General features: G+C 40.5%; 1 protein-coding gene across 3 annotated transcripts in view; it reads right to left on the reverse strand.

Annotated features, from left to right (window-relative positions):
* WDR45 (WD repeat domain 45) overlaps positions 1–19,678 on the reverse strand; it is a 956,899-nt gene that overhangs the window by 458,917 nt on the left and 478,304 nt on the right. The window lies entirely within an intron of this gene.

Raw genomic sequence — 19,678 nt, forward strand, 5'->3', positions numbered from 1 at the left:
ATAAAGCACAAAACGGACAGCAAGGCATGGCGTGGTCAGGGCCTAGGCAAGGAATACAGTAAGAATTAAAATCTTTATGAGGTATTTGCTTTCCACAAGTAATGCAATTATTAACTTTTACTGCCATCGGTAAGGAGCAAGAAAAAGTTTCTCCAACGGGGTACTTAGCTTTAAGTTGAAGACATCGGTTCTGAAACTCGAAAACGAAAATTTCAGGAGTCGGCCGACCGGCACTTGCAAACTGCTTCTGCTTCGGGCACCGCATGGCAAGAAAGACTGATGTAATGCCGTCGGCTGCATGTTTTATACCTCTGACGTCATGGAAGAAGGGACAGCAACCGACGCAGGACCCAAGACTTTGTTAATCAGGCTGACTGAGGGCAACCTTTAAGTAGATTACCCAAATGTAATGACTGCAACAGTGAAACACTAAGAACATCTGGCCATAGCAGTGTCACCCCTTTGTGGCCAAGGCAATTTTACAGCCTGCTGAACAGGCAAAGTCTGTCCAGAAGAAGGAAGGAAGAACTGAGGAACTGGTAGGTTGTTCCACTGTGAAGTTGAAAATGATGCCTGCAACCCAATAAAGTATGACAGTAGTAGTTGGTGAAACAGGTTAAGTATTTCAAAAGTAAACTTTTCCACCAAAAACACTGCAAAACACTTACCACAGTTGCTAAAAGTCGTTTTAACACAAGTTTTGAACAAAGTTAATTTTAACTTTTTCCCCACAAAAATAAAAAGAGCTTCTGATTAAAACATTACTAAAAGTCATATGACTGTCAATTAAAAAAGTGTTCCTTACCTTAAAATATCTATTTTCATAGAAAAAGTTAATTTCTGTCAAAAACAAAACGTAGATTTTTTTTTCTCTGAAGGGAACTTATCTGACCAGCAATGGAAAAGCGTTAGCCAACTGTCGATTTTTGAAAGACTGCAAGAGGAGCATCATTTAGCGGCAGGAAAGCTCTGAAAGACTTGGTGCTTATGCCACTGTTTTTCTTAAGATCTGTTGAAACTGGTAATAGTTAGGGTGCATGGAAGGTGCCCTTAGGCTTTGGAAGCTGACTGGCTGTTATATACTTAGCAAGATATAACCCACATAGCTAAAGCCACTGCAGCAGTGATAAAACAATGAATATCCTAGGATTCCAAATCAAAACAGGAGCTACTTTTGCAAAGCTCCGCTAAATAGCAATATTACATGCCAAGTATGGGTGTAAACCAGGGAAATTTATTCAAAACTTAGGAGTAATTCTTACACTGTACAAACATCTGACAAACTGCATTTTGAAGTCTTTATATGGAAAAAAAACTAGATTACTGAAAAAAAACAGATTAACGTTATAAAGATGGCAAGAAGAAAGGATGAGTAGGGATATGAAGAGATACTATTTGTTCTGAACATAAATAATATGCAGGAGTGTTAAGGGAGAAAAAGGGACTGTAAAAGGGCAACAGAATGGAAATGGCTAAAGATTAAGGAAGGACAGAATGGCATACTCTGTAGATAGAAAAGGGTGATGGGACATGCAGCAAGCTGCCAATGGAAGAGATATGGCACACATCATCCGTAAAGCGCAAGAGTGTTTGGAATAGACATGGAAGATGAAGCAGCAGAAGTATGGGATATACGTGCAACACACAGTCACATTCTATTAACTCTCTATCTTCATTTTCTGCTGATTACTTCATATTGCCACATGAATGACCAAAAATCATTAACAAGAGTTCAATTACATACAATCACATGCTGAAAGTAAGGAAAAATACTCCAAAGTAGGAAGTACAGATAGGAACTCTAAAAGAACTTTCAGCATTACTGGTGAAACCTCAAGAAACTCATTCTTTCAATTTTTGATACCTGCTTTTACTGTACAGGACTGCAAGCAAGCAGAAGTGTGTGTGAAGTTCATAACTCATCTAGGACAGCACACCCGTCCACTGTATTTCACACACACAAGCTTATCCACAGCTTTTCTGAAACAATCCTGTGTTAGCTTGCAACTGATTGTGCAACTGCCTGGTAAGAGAAGATTTATTTTGATTTATATTTTATTTTTTTATCTCTGTTTTTCATGTTTGTAAGAAGGGGATAGATAGTCTGTAGACAGGAAGAATTGCTTTGGTGTCAGAAAGGGATAGATTCTTTAGATCCCAAGGGGCCTAGTCAGCTATAAATCCATGCAAACTGCAGACAGGACAATTCAGAGCTTATCTAAAACAATCTTGAGTTGGCTCGTAATTTACTGATCTTTACTGTTATAACAAGGTGCGACTGCTAGCAACACTGAGTGATTTAAAGGAAATCCAACTTTTGTGTGACTGGCACAACTGGTATAGAAGGTCAGAGTGATGACTTTATTGTGCTTAATTTAAAATTTAGTTATATATTGTTTGTGTGATTTTTCTCACAGAAGTTGACTTAAAATCTTTTTGAATTCTGTGGTAAAGTTTTTTTGATTATACTTTTCTTTTAGAATTCTTTACTTGTTTGTAGATGACAATGGATTCCTTAAATAAGTATGCCATTAATAATTTGCTAAACCACAAACATCTTGTGCAATGTACTAAATGTTATGTATATTTAAAGATAACACCTGATAACACTGATGATCGTATTCCTCATGTCAAAACTTGGATGATCTGCTAAAATCTAAACTTACTGACAATGACTGCACTTGTGCAACTGGCACACCTTGGAGAACAGTTGTTACATATATTAATGACCAGACTGATAAGATAAATAGTATCAGGCAAAGACAAATAATCAGTGGGATTCAATAAACTCCATGCAGGCTTCGGGCAAAGCCTACATAAAGTTTACGTGTTTGTGAGGTGAGCAGCATTAGTGATTACATATTCATGCTGCGCACCAGGTTTAAACATAAACAAGCATGGTTTTGTGGCTGGCAACACAGGAAATCGTGTAAAGCAATATGAATAGTGAACTTGTTTACAGTAGAGCAAACTAGATTAGTGAGGTTGCTTGGAATGCCACAATGATTACCAGGGTTCATAATATAGGAATGTACATGGTCCAAACACAGTATAGGACAGTGTATACAGTGCAGAGTATTGTGAAATCCCATTCCAGGCATTCTGTACAAAAGTTGTGTAAATAATCTGTAAAGGTACATGGACTGCCATTTAAAATTAACAGTCAGGGGAAATGTGTGCACTGAATAGGGACACAGATGAATTGTAGAAATGAACACAGGGAAAGAGGACAGCTGAAACAATGTAATATATAGCAGATGAGGGCATGTAAATGGAAGACAGTTGTAGCAGAAACACTAATCACATAGCATGGTACAGTATGGACTGCACAGTGAAAATGTATATTCTGTGACTGTCAGACAAGGTGACATAACAATGGAGAAGATGTCCTTGTGAGATAAGCATGCTGACATAACAGTGGAGAGGACATCTATCAGGGATGTTATATACAACTGGGATTGGGTGCATATTGCGAAGCTGTGCAAACTGATTTGGCTGAATATGACTGTAATGTCAGCAGAGGTCTTTAACAAGTGAGACACAGTTAAAGGCTCATGGACAACAGTAAAGGAAGCACACACAATTATGGATAATATCAGAATAATACCACCAGTAATTCCATGTCTCTGACACAACATATGTGATTCTGAGTGATCATAGATGGCTCTGCATGAACACACTTGTACAACTATTGTGACATGTCAGCAATCTAGGAGGGTAGTGAAGCACACTGTCCTGACACTGTAACATATGCTAGTGGTGTTAGGAGGGACACTGCTATACCTGTGACATTTTGATCAATACAGGCTAGTTGACTGGTGTGCATAGCAGATATATATGGCACAATCCACACTTTCACAAATGCAATCCATGCCATCAATGTTGTCAGATAGTTATGTATGTACTGTGTGTATCACTGGAACAGGAATAACACATGGATCTGATACAACACATTGCTGGGGGGTCCTCACCATCAGAAAGTAATGTTTATGCAACAAAAAAAAAAAAAAACACATAGGTATGACCAGTAAGACATGTGACAGCTCACTGTAGCAAAGGTGGTACACTTCAGTAACATATCATTGGAGGATGTGCAGGAAGGTACATGAAGAAGGATGTATTGTACTCAGTTATTTGTGTGATGAAGGCTGTGACCTATAGAGGTATTACGGCCTTTGATGTGGATGTCCTGTGCATACTCAGTAGTTGTGTTACATACAAGGGAGTAGTCACCACTGTGGCCACATGCTGTTGGATGTTCCACATACCATCTACCCCAGGACGGAGATCACACACCAATTGATCTGCTTATAGGGCGTGATGTCTACATTATCCTTGGGTTGTGTGTTTGTTTTCATAAAACAACAAATCCCCCCATGTTTTTGTTTCATCTCATGTGTTGTCATGGCTATGGCAGCAATCTTTAGTGTGTATACTGTTTGTATTATACTAATATTACAGTTGAAGTCAATGATTGCCCACAATCTGTAGTCCTCCAGACAGCTGTTTGGACACAGGATATGTATATCACTCTTTACATCTGTGACTTCATGGACTTGAAAGGGCCTAAGAGACGGCTCTGATGTACAGACCTGATCACTGGACCAGAGAAATAGGTCACTTCACACATTTCAACATATTTAGATGCCACTTATGTGATCCAGCAGTCTACCTGCTTGGTGGTATAGGTGTTTATGGCCACATCTGACAGTGTTGAGTGAATATCTTAGTGTGGATTTGTGTCAAATGCTTTGGCCTGGTCAAGTTCCACAGGATGATAGTTGTGTCATCATGCATGCCTTCGATGACCTTTTTGAGGACATCTAACAGATGCATCAGACATGGATGTAGCATTAATAACTCACACATACCTCTTGCACACATCTAGGATATTTCTAGTGTCCATCTAGAAAAGGTCCATGATGACATGTTGGTCTACCTCACAGATAAGGAGAGTCAGGTTATGTATATACATGCATCAGGTGCTGCTCACCCCCAATCAGATGGATGCATGTTGATGTACACCCTTCTCCTGGAACACAGACCATCTGGAGGGTGTGCTGAAGTGTGTATCCAACTGTGTCAGGTAGGGGTATGCTCCGAGTCACACTACAGATGATCTGTGATGTTGTCACAGCCCATTGACTCTGTGTGATAGGCTTGGATGAAGGAATGACAGTGCATGCTGCTATCTTGATTTGACATATAGGGTATGGACACAATCCCCCACTTGGGTATCACTGAGAAACACTCCCAGCTGGGGATTAACCCTTATATTCCCTAAATGGTTAACCAATTGGCTCACTGACAGAACACATACTGTGAAAGGTCATAGGATTATAGGAGGATACTAGGTTATCGACCCGGAGGTCATTTCACGCCTAGTGTTTCATCCCGATGTAATACCACAGATACTCTAGTCAATAATCAGGACTGTATTTAGTAATGACTGCCTAGGTTTGTATTTAGTAATGACTGCCCATGCCCAGGAGGCAGTGGTGGTGAATCACCCTCTACCAGTAGAGCTGTCACTACTGGCATACCTCAAGGATCTGTGCTGGGCCCTTTACTGTTTGGAATCTTTCTCTCAACAGTCCAGGCTAAAGAACATGGCCTTTAGCTTACCAAGTTTGCTAATTCTTGCATACTGGATACAATAATTGAGTCCACCAATGATGTTAAACTACAGGAGGAGTTAACACAGACAAATGATTGGTGCCAAACCACATGGTCTACAAATAAACATAAAACGTGTCATTATTTTGGACTTCTGCAAAGTGGAGTTCCCCGCTAATTACAGCATTGACATCACTCCCCCTATGCTGAAACCCAGTGATGCAAGACCTGGGAACACATACAAACAGCAATCTGAACTTCGACCACCAAGTGTCCACAGTGGTACAGAAAGGCTACATCATGTACCTCATAAGTCAAGCCATTGTATCCAGACCTGAGGATGATAATAACAGCACTGTACTCAAACGTCAACAGAGCACTAATAGAGTATAATGTCCCTTTCTGCATGTACCTCACCAGACATATGCAGCAGCTGCAGTGACCACATATGTTTCTCACCAAGAAAATACAGGGCCTACAAATCATGCCAAGATGTATGTGGATAGACTGAAAGCCCTGTCACTGTAATCTGTATTGTACAGGTGGATGTAACTTGTGCCTGGCCTACAGGCTAGTGTCTGAACTTGCCCTGATGGGAATACTGTACATCTGCAAATTAGCTATACCTGATGATGTCAGCAGAATCTGGTGAGAGGAGGATGGTAATAGCAGTGTCCTACATGCTGTTGTAAAATGCTCTCTTTAATGTCAAGCAAGTGCACACAGACAGACACACACGCACACACACACACACACACACACACACACACACACACACACACACACACACACACACACACACACACACACACACACCCTAGTTGACTGCAGTGAGATCAGAACCCCTACCTAAGTACACCAACTACAGAACTCTGCATATAGCGTATGCTCCACAGCTCAGGTCTGACTTAGAGAGTCTCAAACAACACTTTATAGGTGATGACATCAGCAGTGTCTGGTGGGGAGAAAATGGTAATAGCAGTGTCCCACATGCTGGTATATGATGCTTTCTCTAACGTTAAGCAAGTGCGCAAACACCCCCCCCCAGCTGACTACACTGAGATCAGAACCCCTACTTATATACACCGACTACAAATCTCTGTACCTTATGCAAGCACCACAGCATAAATCTGACCTTTATAAGGCTACAGGACAACTTATAGTGAATGACATCAGCAGTGGATGTTGGGAGGCCTGCATGAAATGGACGTGTAGGCATGTGCAGGTGTCAAAATATTGGCAATCCATGGGATTTGAGTGGTAACTCTAGGATATACACTTATGCCCCTACACACACACACACACACACACACACACACACACACACACACACACACACGCACGCGCACGCACTTCCCAATTGACTGCAGTGAGAACTGAATGCCTACCTAAGTACACAGACTGCAGAACTCAGTACTTTACTCAAGCACCATGACACAAGTCTGATTTTTACAAGGCTGCAGGACAACTTATAGTGGAGGACATCAGCACTGGATTTTGGAGAGAAGATGATGGGAAACCTGCATGAAATGGATAGCTAGTCATGTCCAACTGTTAAGAAGATATTAATGTTTTGCATGTTACCAGATTGATCAGTGTGCAATGTGTAGTATTTCGTGGTTGTGTTTCAATGTGCAGGTATACTTTAAGAGACAGCCTTACAAACTATATGCAAATAGATGTCCGCATTACTACAAGTATTATAAAATCTGAATGTGTATTGTCATTTGAAAGATGTGGATGGTATATTACACAAGATTTGCTACTAATTTATATAGTGTAGTTGATATGTTTGTGAACAAGTACTGAGAGATCAGGGTTGCAGTGTATGGGGGAGTTAATAGATGGGTGCATTGTAAATATGTAACACTTTCTTAGATAGGGCTTTCATTTTTTCTATTTCCATTTCCATATGTAGTTTCATGTCATAAACACTAAATGGACAGTGAACAAAAGTAATATACGCTATTGTCCACTTTGCAAAGTGCACTGCACAGCAGCAGGTTTATGCGATGGTTGGCAAAGTGCCCATGCGAGGTACACATTTCTACTGCTTTCCCTGTTTGCATATAGTTAGGCAGTGTGCAATCACGAGGCTCACTGCTAAAATTATGAGAGTTACTATTGAGTGCGCACCTGCTGCACAGCTGACTCTGTGGCAGCAGGTGTAAATGCATGGACACATTTCTTTTTGAGCCCAGATGATATAGGGTTTGAATCAAGGTGTATATAATACTTTTAAATAAGTAGTGATAATGCAATGAAATCATACTTTATACTATCTTCAAAGTGTGTTATTGTGTGTTGACATATTGTGTGGAGGTAACTACACCAAGAAAGAGTTGTTCACTGTCGCTTGGCATTGGTGCGCGATGCCAAACCCTGTGCAAACATACAGGCTAGAAAGTGAAGGGCTCCATTGCTATTTTAGTACTTATGTGTATTGTGTGTGATTATATTTTTTGACTAGATTATAGGTGTTAAAATGGGGTAGATAGGAAAGTGGTGAAATAGGGGAAGAACAAAGGGAAAGCAATATAGGAATATGCAGGAGGGAAGTAGGAAAGAACCAAAGCTATCCATTTCTTCAACAGTGCAAAATGAAAATATGTACAGAATATTAGCACAATCTGGACTGTCACCACCACAAACAAGGGGGACAACAACACAATTATGTTGTAGAGCCAACTGGACCAAATCAAGTATGTCAAGAAGACACGTGTGTAAAATGGTGAGCTATGTATGGGACAATTTTTTTTTGTGGCACTATTGTCCATTTTTTTTTTTTTTTTTTTTTTACTTCAGAAAGAGAGGAATACTGGGTAAGGGATGCCAGTATTTCTGGGTCAGGTAGGTTGGGTATGTGAGGAAGCAAACACAAACAGGACAAACAAGGCAAGACATAGGGATGCTGAGGGACACAAAAGGTTGGGGGGAAACCATGATGGGTTGAGGGAGGGGACAACAGAAGCCTCATCAACCATGGGGAGAGTGAGAATCTAGTCTCATCTGCAGGACTGTTATCACTGACCCCTTATTCCACTAGCTGCTAGAGTGCTTGACATCTTCTCCTCCTACAGACCATGAGGGAGATTAGCCTCTCCATCTGGCATAGGCATACACCAGTGGTGCTGTGCATGACCCTACGCACCAACCCTGGCATCTCCTTGCGAGTGATGAAATCCCCATATCCATCAATACTCCTGGAGGGTACCACAACACCAGCTGCCGGCAGTGCTACCTGTAGGCACAGGTAGTGCAGGAGCAGCAAAGGCAGTACTGTCAGGGTAGGTCCCAGATGTGCTGGGCATCAGTGCTGGAAGCGGTGGATCGGGGGGAGGCTGACCCAATGGAGTTGGCCTACCTTCTTGTGCTATGAAGCATTTAGTGATTTGTTACAGATGGATGACAGATATTTTGATGATACAGAATAGAAAACAAAAAAAAGAGATAAGGGGTGGTGTAAGAGAAAAAAAAGAGATAAAATTAGTACCATCACATGTGACATGCAATGCATTATCACAACTATTTTATCTGAAGTATTACATTTAAGTATACATTCTAACAACTACAAACTATAATTACAGATTGCTCAAAGTAATCCTTGCAATGTACATATACTGCACATACAGTGGATATGAAAAGTTTACACACCCTTGTTAAAATGCCAGGTGTTTGTGATATAAAAAAATGAGACCACAATAAATCATTTCAAACTTTTCCCAAGTTTAATGTGACCTATAACCTATACAATTCAATTGAAAAACAAACAAATCTATTAGGGAAAAATATAAAAAATAAAAATGTACAATAAGCTGGTTGCATAAGTGTGCACACCCTTAAACTAATACTTTGTTGAAGCAACTTTTGATTTAATTACAGCATTCAGTCTTCTTGGGTACACACCCACCATCAATTAAGGAGACTTTGATTAACCCAAAATAAAGTTCAGCTGTCCTAGTAGGATTTTCCTGACATTTACTCAATTGCCTGCTACAGCAAAACCATGGTTCGCAGAGAGCTTACAAAGCATCCAAGGGATCTAACTGCTGAAAGGTATCAGTCAGGAGACGGGTACAAAAAAATTTCCACAGCATTGGCTGTTCCATGGAAGACAGTCATCAAAAAGTGGAGAAAATATGGGACAACAGTGATGTTGCAAAAAACTGGATGTCCCTCCATACTTGTTGAAAAGACAAGATGAAAACTGGTCATGGAGGCTGCCAAGAGACCTACGGCAACACTGCAGGAGCTGCAGGAATTTCTGGCAAGTACTGGTTGTGTACTACATGTGACAACAATCTCCCGTATTCTCCATATGTCTGGGCTATGGGGTAGGGTTGCAAGACGGAAACCTTTTCTTACACAGAAAAACATCCAGGCCTGGCTAACATTTGCAAAACAATACATCAAGTCTCCCAAAAGCATGTAGGAAAATGTGTTATGGTCTGATGAGACCAAGGTTGAACTTTTTGGCCACAATTCCAAAAGGTACATTTGGCACAAAAACAACACTTCGCATCACCAAAAGAACATCATCCTCATGGTGAAGCTGGAAATGAGGCTTTAGTCAAGGTGGAGGGAATTATGAACAGTTCCAAATACCAGTCACATTTGGCCCAAAACCTTCAGGTGTCTGCTAGAAAACTGAAAATGAAGAGGAATTTCACATTTTAACATGACAATGACCCCAAGCATACATCCAGACCAACAAAAGAATGGCTTCACCAGAAGACAATTAAAGTATTAGAATGGCCCAGCCAGAGCCCAGACCCAAATCCAATAGAAAATCTGTAGGGTGACCTGAAGAGGGCTGTGCACAAGAGATGCCCTCACAATCTGACAGATTTTGGAGTGCTTTTGCAAGGAAGAGCGGGCAAATATTGCCAAGTCAAGATGTGCCATGCTGATAGACCCCTACACAAGAAGACTGAATGTTGTAATTAAATCAAAAGGTGCTTCAACAAAGTATTAGTTTAAGGGTTTGCACACTTATGCAACCAGCTTATTGTATGTTTTTTACTTTTTATATTTTTCCCCTAACATATTTGTTTGTTTTTCAATTGAATTGCACAGGTTATAGGTCACATTAAAGGTGGGAAAAGTTTTGAAATGATTTATTGTGGTCTCATTTTTTATATCACAAAAACCTGGCATTTTAACAGGGGTGTGCAAACTTTTTATAGCCACTATATGCCTGGTTCAATTATACAGATCACAGTTAACAAGGGGATTTATGCCACTTGTACCGATTTTAATGTATGTAATATTATTAAAGAATTGCAGTATTCTATGGTTGTTACTCATGGTAATTGAACCCACAACCTCTGACTACAGTGTTACACTTGACTCCTAAAGTTGGTCTATGCTACAGACTTGTGTATGCTTACTTGTTTTAACAGTTAGGATATGCATGCTTACTTTGCTACTACTGCATAGGAAAAAAAAACATTTATCTTTAACTTTTAAATCTACAATAATACTTCTCTTGTGCTGCATACATACCACTTGCTTCCCTCAGTCTCTCCAGGTGATCAGCTTGAGCCTGCCTATTCAACTCAATTTCAGGAGTAGCTGTGAAAAGAAAAGAAAAGAAACAAAAGAGTATCATGTATTACAAGTCTTGCCTGTATTTAACTACATATTATAAATTCTCTTTATTCGCATACTTACACAACTGTGGGATGTCACTAGTTTGAAACTCATCCAGCCACTGGTTCAGTGTATCCCTTTTGTGCCTTTTTAGGTTACTGAAGTAGTGCCTACACTATTCTCCAGTGTGTGGGATGCCAGTCGCACTGGATACAGCCTTGGCCAGACTATTCCAAACCTCAGACTTGTACTGGGAGCCAGAATAGTCCTCATGCAGAAGCCTTTGGCTGTGGCGTTTTACCAGGATTCCAATAAATATGCTGGACTCCTGAACACCCCACCTCTGCACCCTAAATTGAGCACCTTCCCCTCGGACTCCAGACATGTCTAACCCCAAAAGTACAGCAACAGTAAATAATGATTTCTACCAATTCCTGTTATTGTGTTTACTGGTAGTGCACAAACCCAGGCAACAAAACCACTTTTGAGAGATGTTAGGTGGATAGCAACAGTGCCAGAGAAGAAAGTAATTTTTGAAATTGGAAGGTTAATCTGACACTTGACATTAGTTTGAGGGGAGTCTGCTGTTGTACCTGTTAGGTGATTTAACTTTGTTGACATGCAGTGGGGGCATGAATGTCTTGACCGACATGGTTGTTTGGCTTTATAGACTGCTAAAATCGAATGTCACAGTGTGGGATACAAACTGATGCATACGGGGCAAAATGTTTTCTTCCACAGTGGTGATTTATCTTTACCACAGAAGAAGTGTTTCTCAGACATAGTCATAGGTTCACAGGTTTATAGGATGATACTAGGCTATTGGCCTGGAGGCCCTTTTAAGCCTAGCCAAGAATTTCACCCATGTTCCCACAAAGTCAGTACCTGTTTTCCCTGTCCAGCAGGGACACAGGTGGGATCCCAGGGCTATACTTTCTGTTTCCCATCTAGTCATCCAGGTTCCTCTTAAAGAGGGCTAAGTGAGGTACTCTGCTTGACATGGAGAGGAAGTCTGCTCCACAGATGGTGGAGTCATTAGGACACAAAAATCTATCCCGCCAACAAGTTCTACTAATGTCACAGACAAGGTTGAGACCTTGCATGTGGGTTGCGCAAGTGGAGTTTGACTTACGGATATGCAGCAACTCCATCAAGGCTGAGTCTGAGATGGCCTTGTATGCTAGATACAGGTCACCTCTGAGTAGTCTGTACGAGACTGAGTACAGGGACAGGGCTTTTAGCCTATCTGTATAGGACAGGTGTTTGATAGCCTGAACTTTCCTCATCAGGAAACTCTGTGGTCTCTCCAACTGCTGCATGTGCTTGGCAAGGTACATGCCGAAGGGGGCACTGTACTCAATAATGGGTCTGATAAGGGAGGAGTACAGGGATGTTATGACCTTCTTGTTCCTGGGTGAAATACCCTTATTTATGAGGTGGGTCATGTAGAACACCTTCTGTACAATGGGGGCAACATGGTGGTAAAAAGTCAGGTTGCTATTAACCTGAGTGCCCAAGTCCCTCATGACTGATTGTATGCTTAGTACATTGTTATTAATGTGATAAGTAGTGGGGACACCATTTTCTCCAAAGGGGATAATGATGCATTTCTTGGCATTCAGTTTGAGACCATGCTTCTGGCACCAGTCATTAATTTAGTTAAGGCCCTCTTGGAGGATGTTCACATCACTAGGGTAATTTATGAACCATTCATATATATATATATATATATATATATATATATATATATATATATATATATATATATATATATACACACACATACAGATGACAGACTGAGGTGTTAATTATATATGAGTTTGACTCAACAAGGTCCTTGTATATAGACTCATTTATGTATGTGTCTTATTTAAGTGTGGAGGCCATCCAAGTTCATACTGCAGAATTATACTTACAGAAACACAGTAGACAGACCTCAGTCATACATTTGAACCTTCAAAACACAGTAAAGGTGTCTTATCCCTCATACATATAATTAATATCAGTTTCACAATTTGTAATTATGTATAAAGTGTTAAGTGATATTTAATATAATGTGAAATGGAACCACAGTAAAAAATGTCTGGAATTTCCTGTATTAGAACCCAAAAGCAGTTAGATACAAATCCTCTCAGCAGTCGGCGTGTATGTCTGCTCCCCAAAACGCCAAAGATGCGCACCAAAGGTGTAGAACTTCCTTGTGTACACTAACAAAACAGGTCGGACACCCGAAGTAAAAATCACCAATTTCTCACAAATCTCACAAGATTTGTGAGAAATTGGTGATTTTTACTTCGGGTGTCCGACCTGTTTTGTTAGTGTACACAAGGAAGTTCTACACCTTTGGTGCGCATCTTTGGCGTTTTGGGGAGCAGACATACACGCCGACTGCTGAGAGGATCTGTATTAGAACCCAGAACCATGTGTATGGCAGCCCTACACTTACACCTCTTGCCACAGGAATATTGAAATAACACTTGTTGAATGGGCGTGCCTTCGTTGAAGGTTGGGCGTCAGGCTGGCCAATCGACACCATAAAAACCAACTGCCAGTCATTAGCGGACCGGAGTTCCGCTGTGGCGACCCCTAACCGGGAAAAGTCGAAAGACAAGCAACAACATTTTCCTGTTCATTACTATAAAATGGACTATCACAACAGTAAAAACATGTTGCACGTTTTGTATTAGAACCCCAGGACCATATGTATTACAGCCCTACACTTACACCTGCTGCCACAGAAATGATTATATAACAGTTGTATAATTCCCTATTCATTCTTAAGTTCTGTGTTAACCACCTCACAACACCACTTAGCTTGTTTGCGTGGTGCCCAACAAAATTAATAGAATGTATCCGTTTTAAATTGTTGACTGTATGCATCCTGGCTGCAATTGATTGATGGCTGCAGGTGTTGGGGAAGTTTGCTAACGGCCACGCAACATCATTTAGTGGTGTTACATGATGGAAAGCAAAAAATGCAACAATGTATTCTTTTTGAACTTTCCAGTGTCTATGCCCTGTCTGCAAGTGTTCTGTCTGGTTCCTGTGTGGGCCACTAGTCTAGGTTTGCACACTGCTAGGCATCATGCAAACAAGATAAACACAGCTAAACTTGACATTCATTGTGATCCTCCATTCCCTTTGTTTGCACTAAGCCATGCACAGCACAAACACTGGCATTAACAAAATAAAAGTAAAATTAGGTGAAACGAAGAAAAGAAATATATTAACTAAACACTACTACAAAATTTATGTTGATAAACATTTTTACACAGGTCTGGATTTGAACTCTCACTCCAGTGGACCTTCAAAACACAGTATGGGTGTCTTACCCCCTCTTGCCACACAAACTTTGCAGCACAGAACTAAAATCATTGTGCATACAACCAGCAGCAACATCAACCAGAGTACTAACAAAACAATTGATAGCTGTTTGTACATGTATTAACTTCAGAAGTAGTGCACTGAGTGATCTCACAACCATTTATGATTATTGCTTGCATAAATGCATCTCTGTCTTATCCCCGTGTTTGTTCATAGTTGCTCATCACCCTAGACATCAATATCCCGCCCCAACCTCCCATTAAGGAAACCACCATAAAAAACTTCTCCAAAGCCTACTTCATGCTTCTTAAGCCAGACGTGGCAAGCTTCATGTCACCCATACAGATGGAAAATAGAGGTACGACTGCTGAATCCTATACAAATGCACTGTATAAGCACATACACGAGTGCAAGGATCATGCCATCCCCAACAGAACCAAGACGCTATCCTCCAAAAAAAGAAGGCCAATCTGGCGGTCCCCTGCCATAAACAAACTCTACAACAGAAGGAAGACCTGTTGCAAAAAAGAGTAAACGCCCCTGATTGCAGGAACTTCCTGGTCAGCCTCAGTAAGAAGCTGAGATCCCTCATAAAATCCTCCAAAGCTAGTTACGAAAATAAAATCGTCACTGATTCTAAAGACAACCACAAAGCATTCTACAGCTATGCCAAGAATCTCAACGGCGACACCCAGATCTGCTCTGAGCTACAGCACAATGGCAATAGACATACAAAACCACTTGATATTGCTAACATCCTGGCAGATAGGTTCAGTGCAATTTCACCCCCCCAAAGGGCCCAATACTATACCAGAAGAAAGCAAAGCCCCTGTAATCACAGCTGCACAAGTAAAGACCGAACTCTCCAAAGCCAAGAACACAGCATCCATGGGACCTGACAACATCTCAGGCTGCGTTTGCGTTCTGCACAAACTACAGAATCAACTGGCACCCCACCTAAGTACCATGTTCAATCATAGCCTCACTTCAGGCTTTGTGTCTAGTGAATGGCGCACAGCGACGGTTATCCCACTCCACAAAGGGGAAAACACCACTGATCCCAGGAACAACCACCCCATTAGCCTGACAAGCCTGGTCTGCAAGGCCATGGAACGTATCATCTTGGAGCTTATAAACAAGGACGTAGGTAACCTCCAAACTCTGGAACCCACTCAGTTTGGGTTTGTAAAATGTAGGTCATGTCTCCTAAACCTGACTGACTTCTTTGAAGCAGTCACCAGATCTGTGGACGAGGGTGAAGTGGTGCACACAGCCTACCTTGACCTCACCAAGGCTTTCAACACCATCCCCCACTCTGGAATTATAGATAAACTCACTAGACTGGGCATAAATCCCTATGTCAAAGTAAACCACGAGAAAACTATAAAACAAACAAAACACTCCAAGGCACTAGTACAAAGTTGTAAAATTATTTATCCCATTATCTCGATTGTGTCAATGGTATTGCTTCTTTGACTTTAGACTTCACTAACAACGAGTGGGGACAACCGGCTGGAGGTTTTTCTTTAAATAATGGTGCAGCAACTTCTCTAACTGACAAATTAAATAGCTTGGTTCGCAAGCTATTAAAGTTGAAGAAGCTACACTTAGAGATTTTATATTTCATGGAATGTATAAAACAACATATGGTACCTAAAGAACTACACAAGGTACAATATCCTACAGGCTTAGAAAGTAACTCGCAGTTCCATATGGATTTAATTAATTTATTTGACAAACAGGGACTCGAGTTAATGGATCTTATGGTGAAACACTATTCTATGTGGGTGGATTCTATTTCTAAGGAGGTTGTGATGCTGGACAATGAGATTAAATCGGACTTGGCTTTCACAAGGTACAAGTATGACTATGCCAGGATTTTTTCTCGCATCAATCAGTACCTAGTTAAATTAAAAGCCACTAAAATCAAGAAACTTCAACACGACTGTACTGCTTATGATGCAAGTACAGCTTATTCCCCCCTCCACCCTCTCAATCATGGCTTTCACGTAAGAATCCTGGGCTAGTAAGCAGTGGTGAAAATAGACTAATTAATACAGAACCTACTGATGAAGCTGATGGGAACTCTGATATGGACCCAGTAAGGAGAAGTGAAAGAATATGAAACCAGGGACACAACACAAACTCTAACGGAGCAATGAACCCCCAAAACCAACAAAATTTTCAGAACTCCAACCAGATGGGACTGATTCCCAAACAGAGGAGCCAAACCCAAAAAAAGAGGAACCACCAGAAGTTTTCCAAGCGGAAACATTAGACCTGGGGTTAAATAACAACTTGGACATCATTACTAATACTACAGGTGACTAAGATTTTTAATTACTCCTCTGTTTGTGTAGTACCAGAGTTGGTGGAGTTACTGGCTAATGGATATACCTTTGTTCCAAGGATGAACTTGAATCTGCATAGAACAATCATGGATTTTAAGTGTTTCATCAGGAAACTTAATTTACAGTTCCTATTAGGGGACACTTATGATGTAGGAAACAATCCTATCCATGTCGTCAGTACATTTAATCCATCAAACCACCCAATTCTACAGTCCTTTGAATGGCTTTGGGAATTGGATCTATGCTCTGCCTGTACCAAGGGCAACAAGGAGTTTAATATTAATAATACTTTTCAACCAAATGATCCCAAGCAAGAATGGGAAGCCTTCAATCTGCTAAGAGTTGCAGACATTAGGGTTTGTAAATCTGATAAGGGAGGTGGGTTAACCATTATGGATAATTGGGATCACATGGCCCAAATGCGTGAGATCTTAGCTACTGAAGCATATCAAAAAGTTTCCTTAAATGAACTTAACATAGCTCATCAGTGCATTGATGGCCAAATAGAGGACTTATTTCTAGAAGAAAGGATACATATAACTAGATATAACTTCATGTGTATGCCCTTTCCCTGAATACCAGTATTATTCGGTATTCCCAAAATCCATAAAGATTTAGTTAACCCACCAATGAGACCATTAGTTGATGCTCGTAATTCAATCACCTACCCTTGTGTGAAAATTGTAGATTCACTTTTAAAGAAATACCTGATCCATGAAAAGCAGATCTGTAAGGATTCGTGGTCCTTTTAACATAAAATTAGTGAATTACAGTTTAATAAGGACCACAGTTTCCTTACAATCGATGTGAAAGACTTATATACTTCAATACCACATAAGGAATGAATTGAATGGATCAGGATATCTTTGAATGGAAGAGGTGCACCAAGTAGGGAGATCAAATTGGTAACAGAGCTGTTGGACTTAATTTTGTCTAACAATTTCTTTCTCTTCGAGAAGGAATATTACCTGCAGAAAATTGGGGTGGCCATGGGTTCACCGTGTGGTGCAAGTGTAGCCAATTTAGTCATGGCCCATTGGGAATCAGAGTTTATTTTTAAAGTAGACAATATTAAGGAAGATATCCCTTTTTACACCCGATTTCTGGATGATATCTTCATAATTATGAAGGGGGACATAGATAAAGCTACCTCTTTGGTTAACTATTTTAATAATACCACAGACTTCCTGAAATTTACATTCAATCTTAATAACGCTGAGATCAATTAACCTGATATTAATCTTAGGAAGGATTACTCCAGTCAGGATTATGTGGCAAGAGTGTATAGGAAAAGGACGTATTCCAATTCTTTCCTTCACTTTTCCAGCAGTCACTCTTACTATCAGAAACAATCAGTTGTTAAAGGTCAGCTAGTAAGGGCTGCTAGGATTGTCACCCTGGATAATGAATTCAACACTGAATGTACTGTATTGAAAAAGATGTTTATCAGACGAGGTTATCCGAGTAAATTAGTTGATTCCCTGATAAGGGAGGTAAAAATAAAGAGGTTTAAAAGGAGAATATGCCCCCATTCTGAGCATAACAATAAACCCTAATTCAACCAACCATGGATAGTGAGCAGCATGCTTTTACCCCAGAATTAGTGATTGATAAGCCTAGCGATTTCACGCTGAGTTTAATTACAACTTTCAGTGCATACAGTTCAACTTTGAGGTTCATTGCAGGTAAAAACTGGGATTTATTAAGAAGTGATCCTAAGCTCTTCCAGAAAGTGGGGAGTTTCCCCAAAATTATCTTTAAAAGAGGCCCTAAGTTGAAAAACCTATTGGAGTCTAAACTTACTAGGTTGTCATCTACGGATGTACAAGTGCGAATCTTGTAGATTTTGTAAATTTATAGAAGCCGGTACATCTTTCAGTATCAATAATATAGTATATAGAACAAAAAATAAATTTAATTGTAATTCAAAGTATGTAGTCTACCTTGCTAAATGCCAACAATGCCCCATTTACTATATAGGTAAGATGGAACGTAGACTCAGTGAACGCATCTATGAACATCAGTATGCTATCAGTAAAGGCAAACAGAATAATGCTGTAGCAAAATACGTTTTGATAGAAAAAGACCATACATTTAAGTGGGCTTGAAGTTGGAAGAAAGTACAGTTGTGTACACTTGCCATAAATGTAGATGTTCAAGTGTATTCACTGTTGCAGTCATCACATTTGGGTTATCCCTGCCAGAGTAGCCCTCATTCGGCCCGAATACCAGAGGCGTAGTATTTCTGCATCGGTTGCCGTTGCTCCAGGACTGACCTCAGGTCATCAGTGTTATAAAATTAAGGCAGCCAACGCCATTACATTAGTTTTTCTTGCCCTGTCAGGAGCCCCCAAGAGTCAGCTAGGTTACGGTGGAAAAACACCACCAGTAGAAATAAATACCAAAAAATCCTTGTAAGGAGAGAGAGAGAGAGAGAGAGACAAGGGGGGTGGAGAGAGGGAACCCAGGACTGCAACAGTGAATACACTCGAACATCTACATTTAGGTAAGTGTACAAAACTGTACTATGTTCTTCGTGTTTCACTGGTCCAGTCATCACTTTTTGGTTGATTCCCAAAGCTGAAGAAAAGGGTGGAGGCAGTCAATAAGACTGGGAGTCAGCTAGGATGCCCTGCAAGACTGCTGTGGCAAAGCCTGCCCTGGATTTGGAGAAGATAGGCAGGTGGTAATGCTTGGTGAAGATATGAACAGATGTCCATACTGCAGCCTCCAGGATGTTACTGGTGGGAACCCCTCTGAGGAAAGCTGCAGAGGTGGAGGTTGCTCTGGTAGAA

Source organism: Protopterus annectens, chromosome 8.part0 (assembly GCF_019279795.1).
Source record: "Protopterus annectens isolate FY-2018-M chromosome 8.part0, PAN1.0, whole genome shotgun sequence".
Lineage (NCBI taxonomy): Eukaryota > Metazoa > Chordata > Ceratodontiformes > Protopteridae > Protopterus > Protopterus annectens.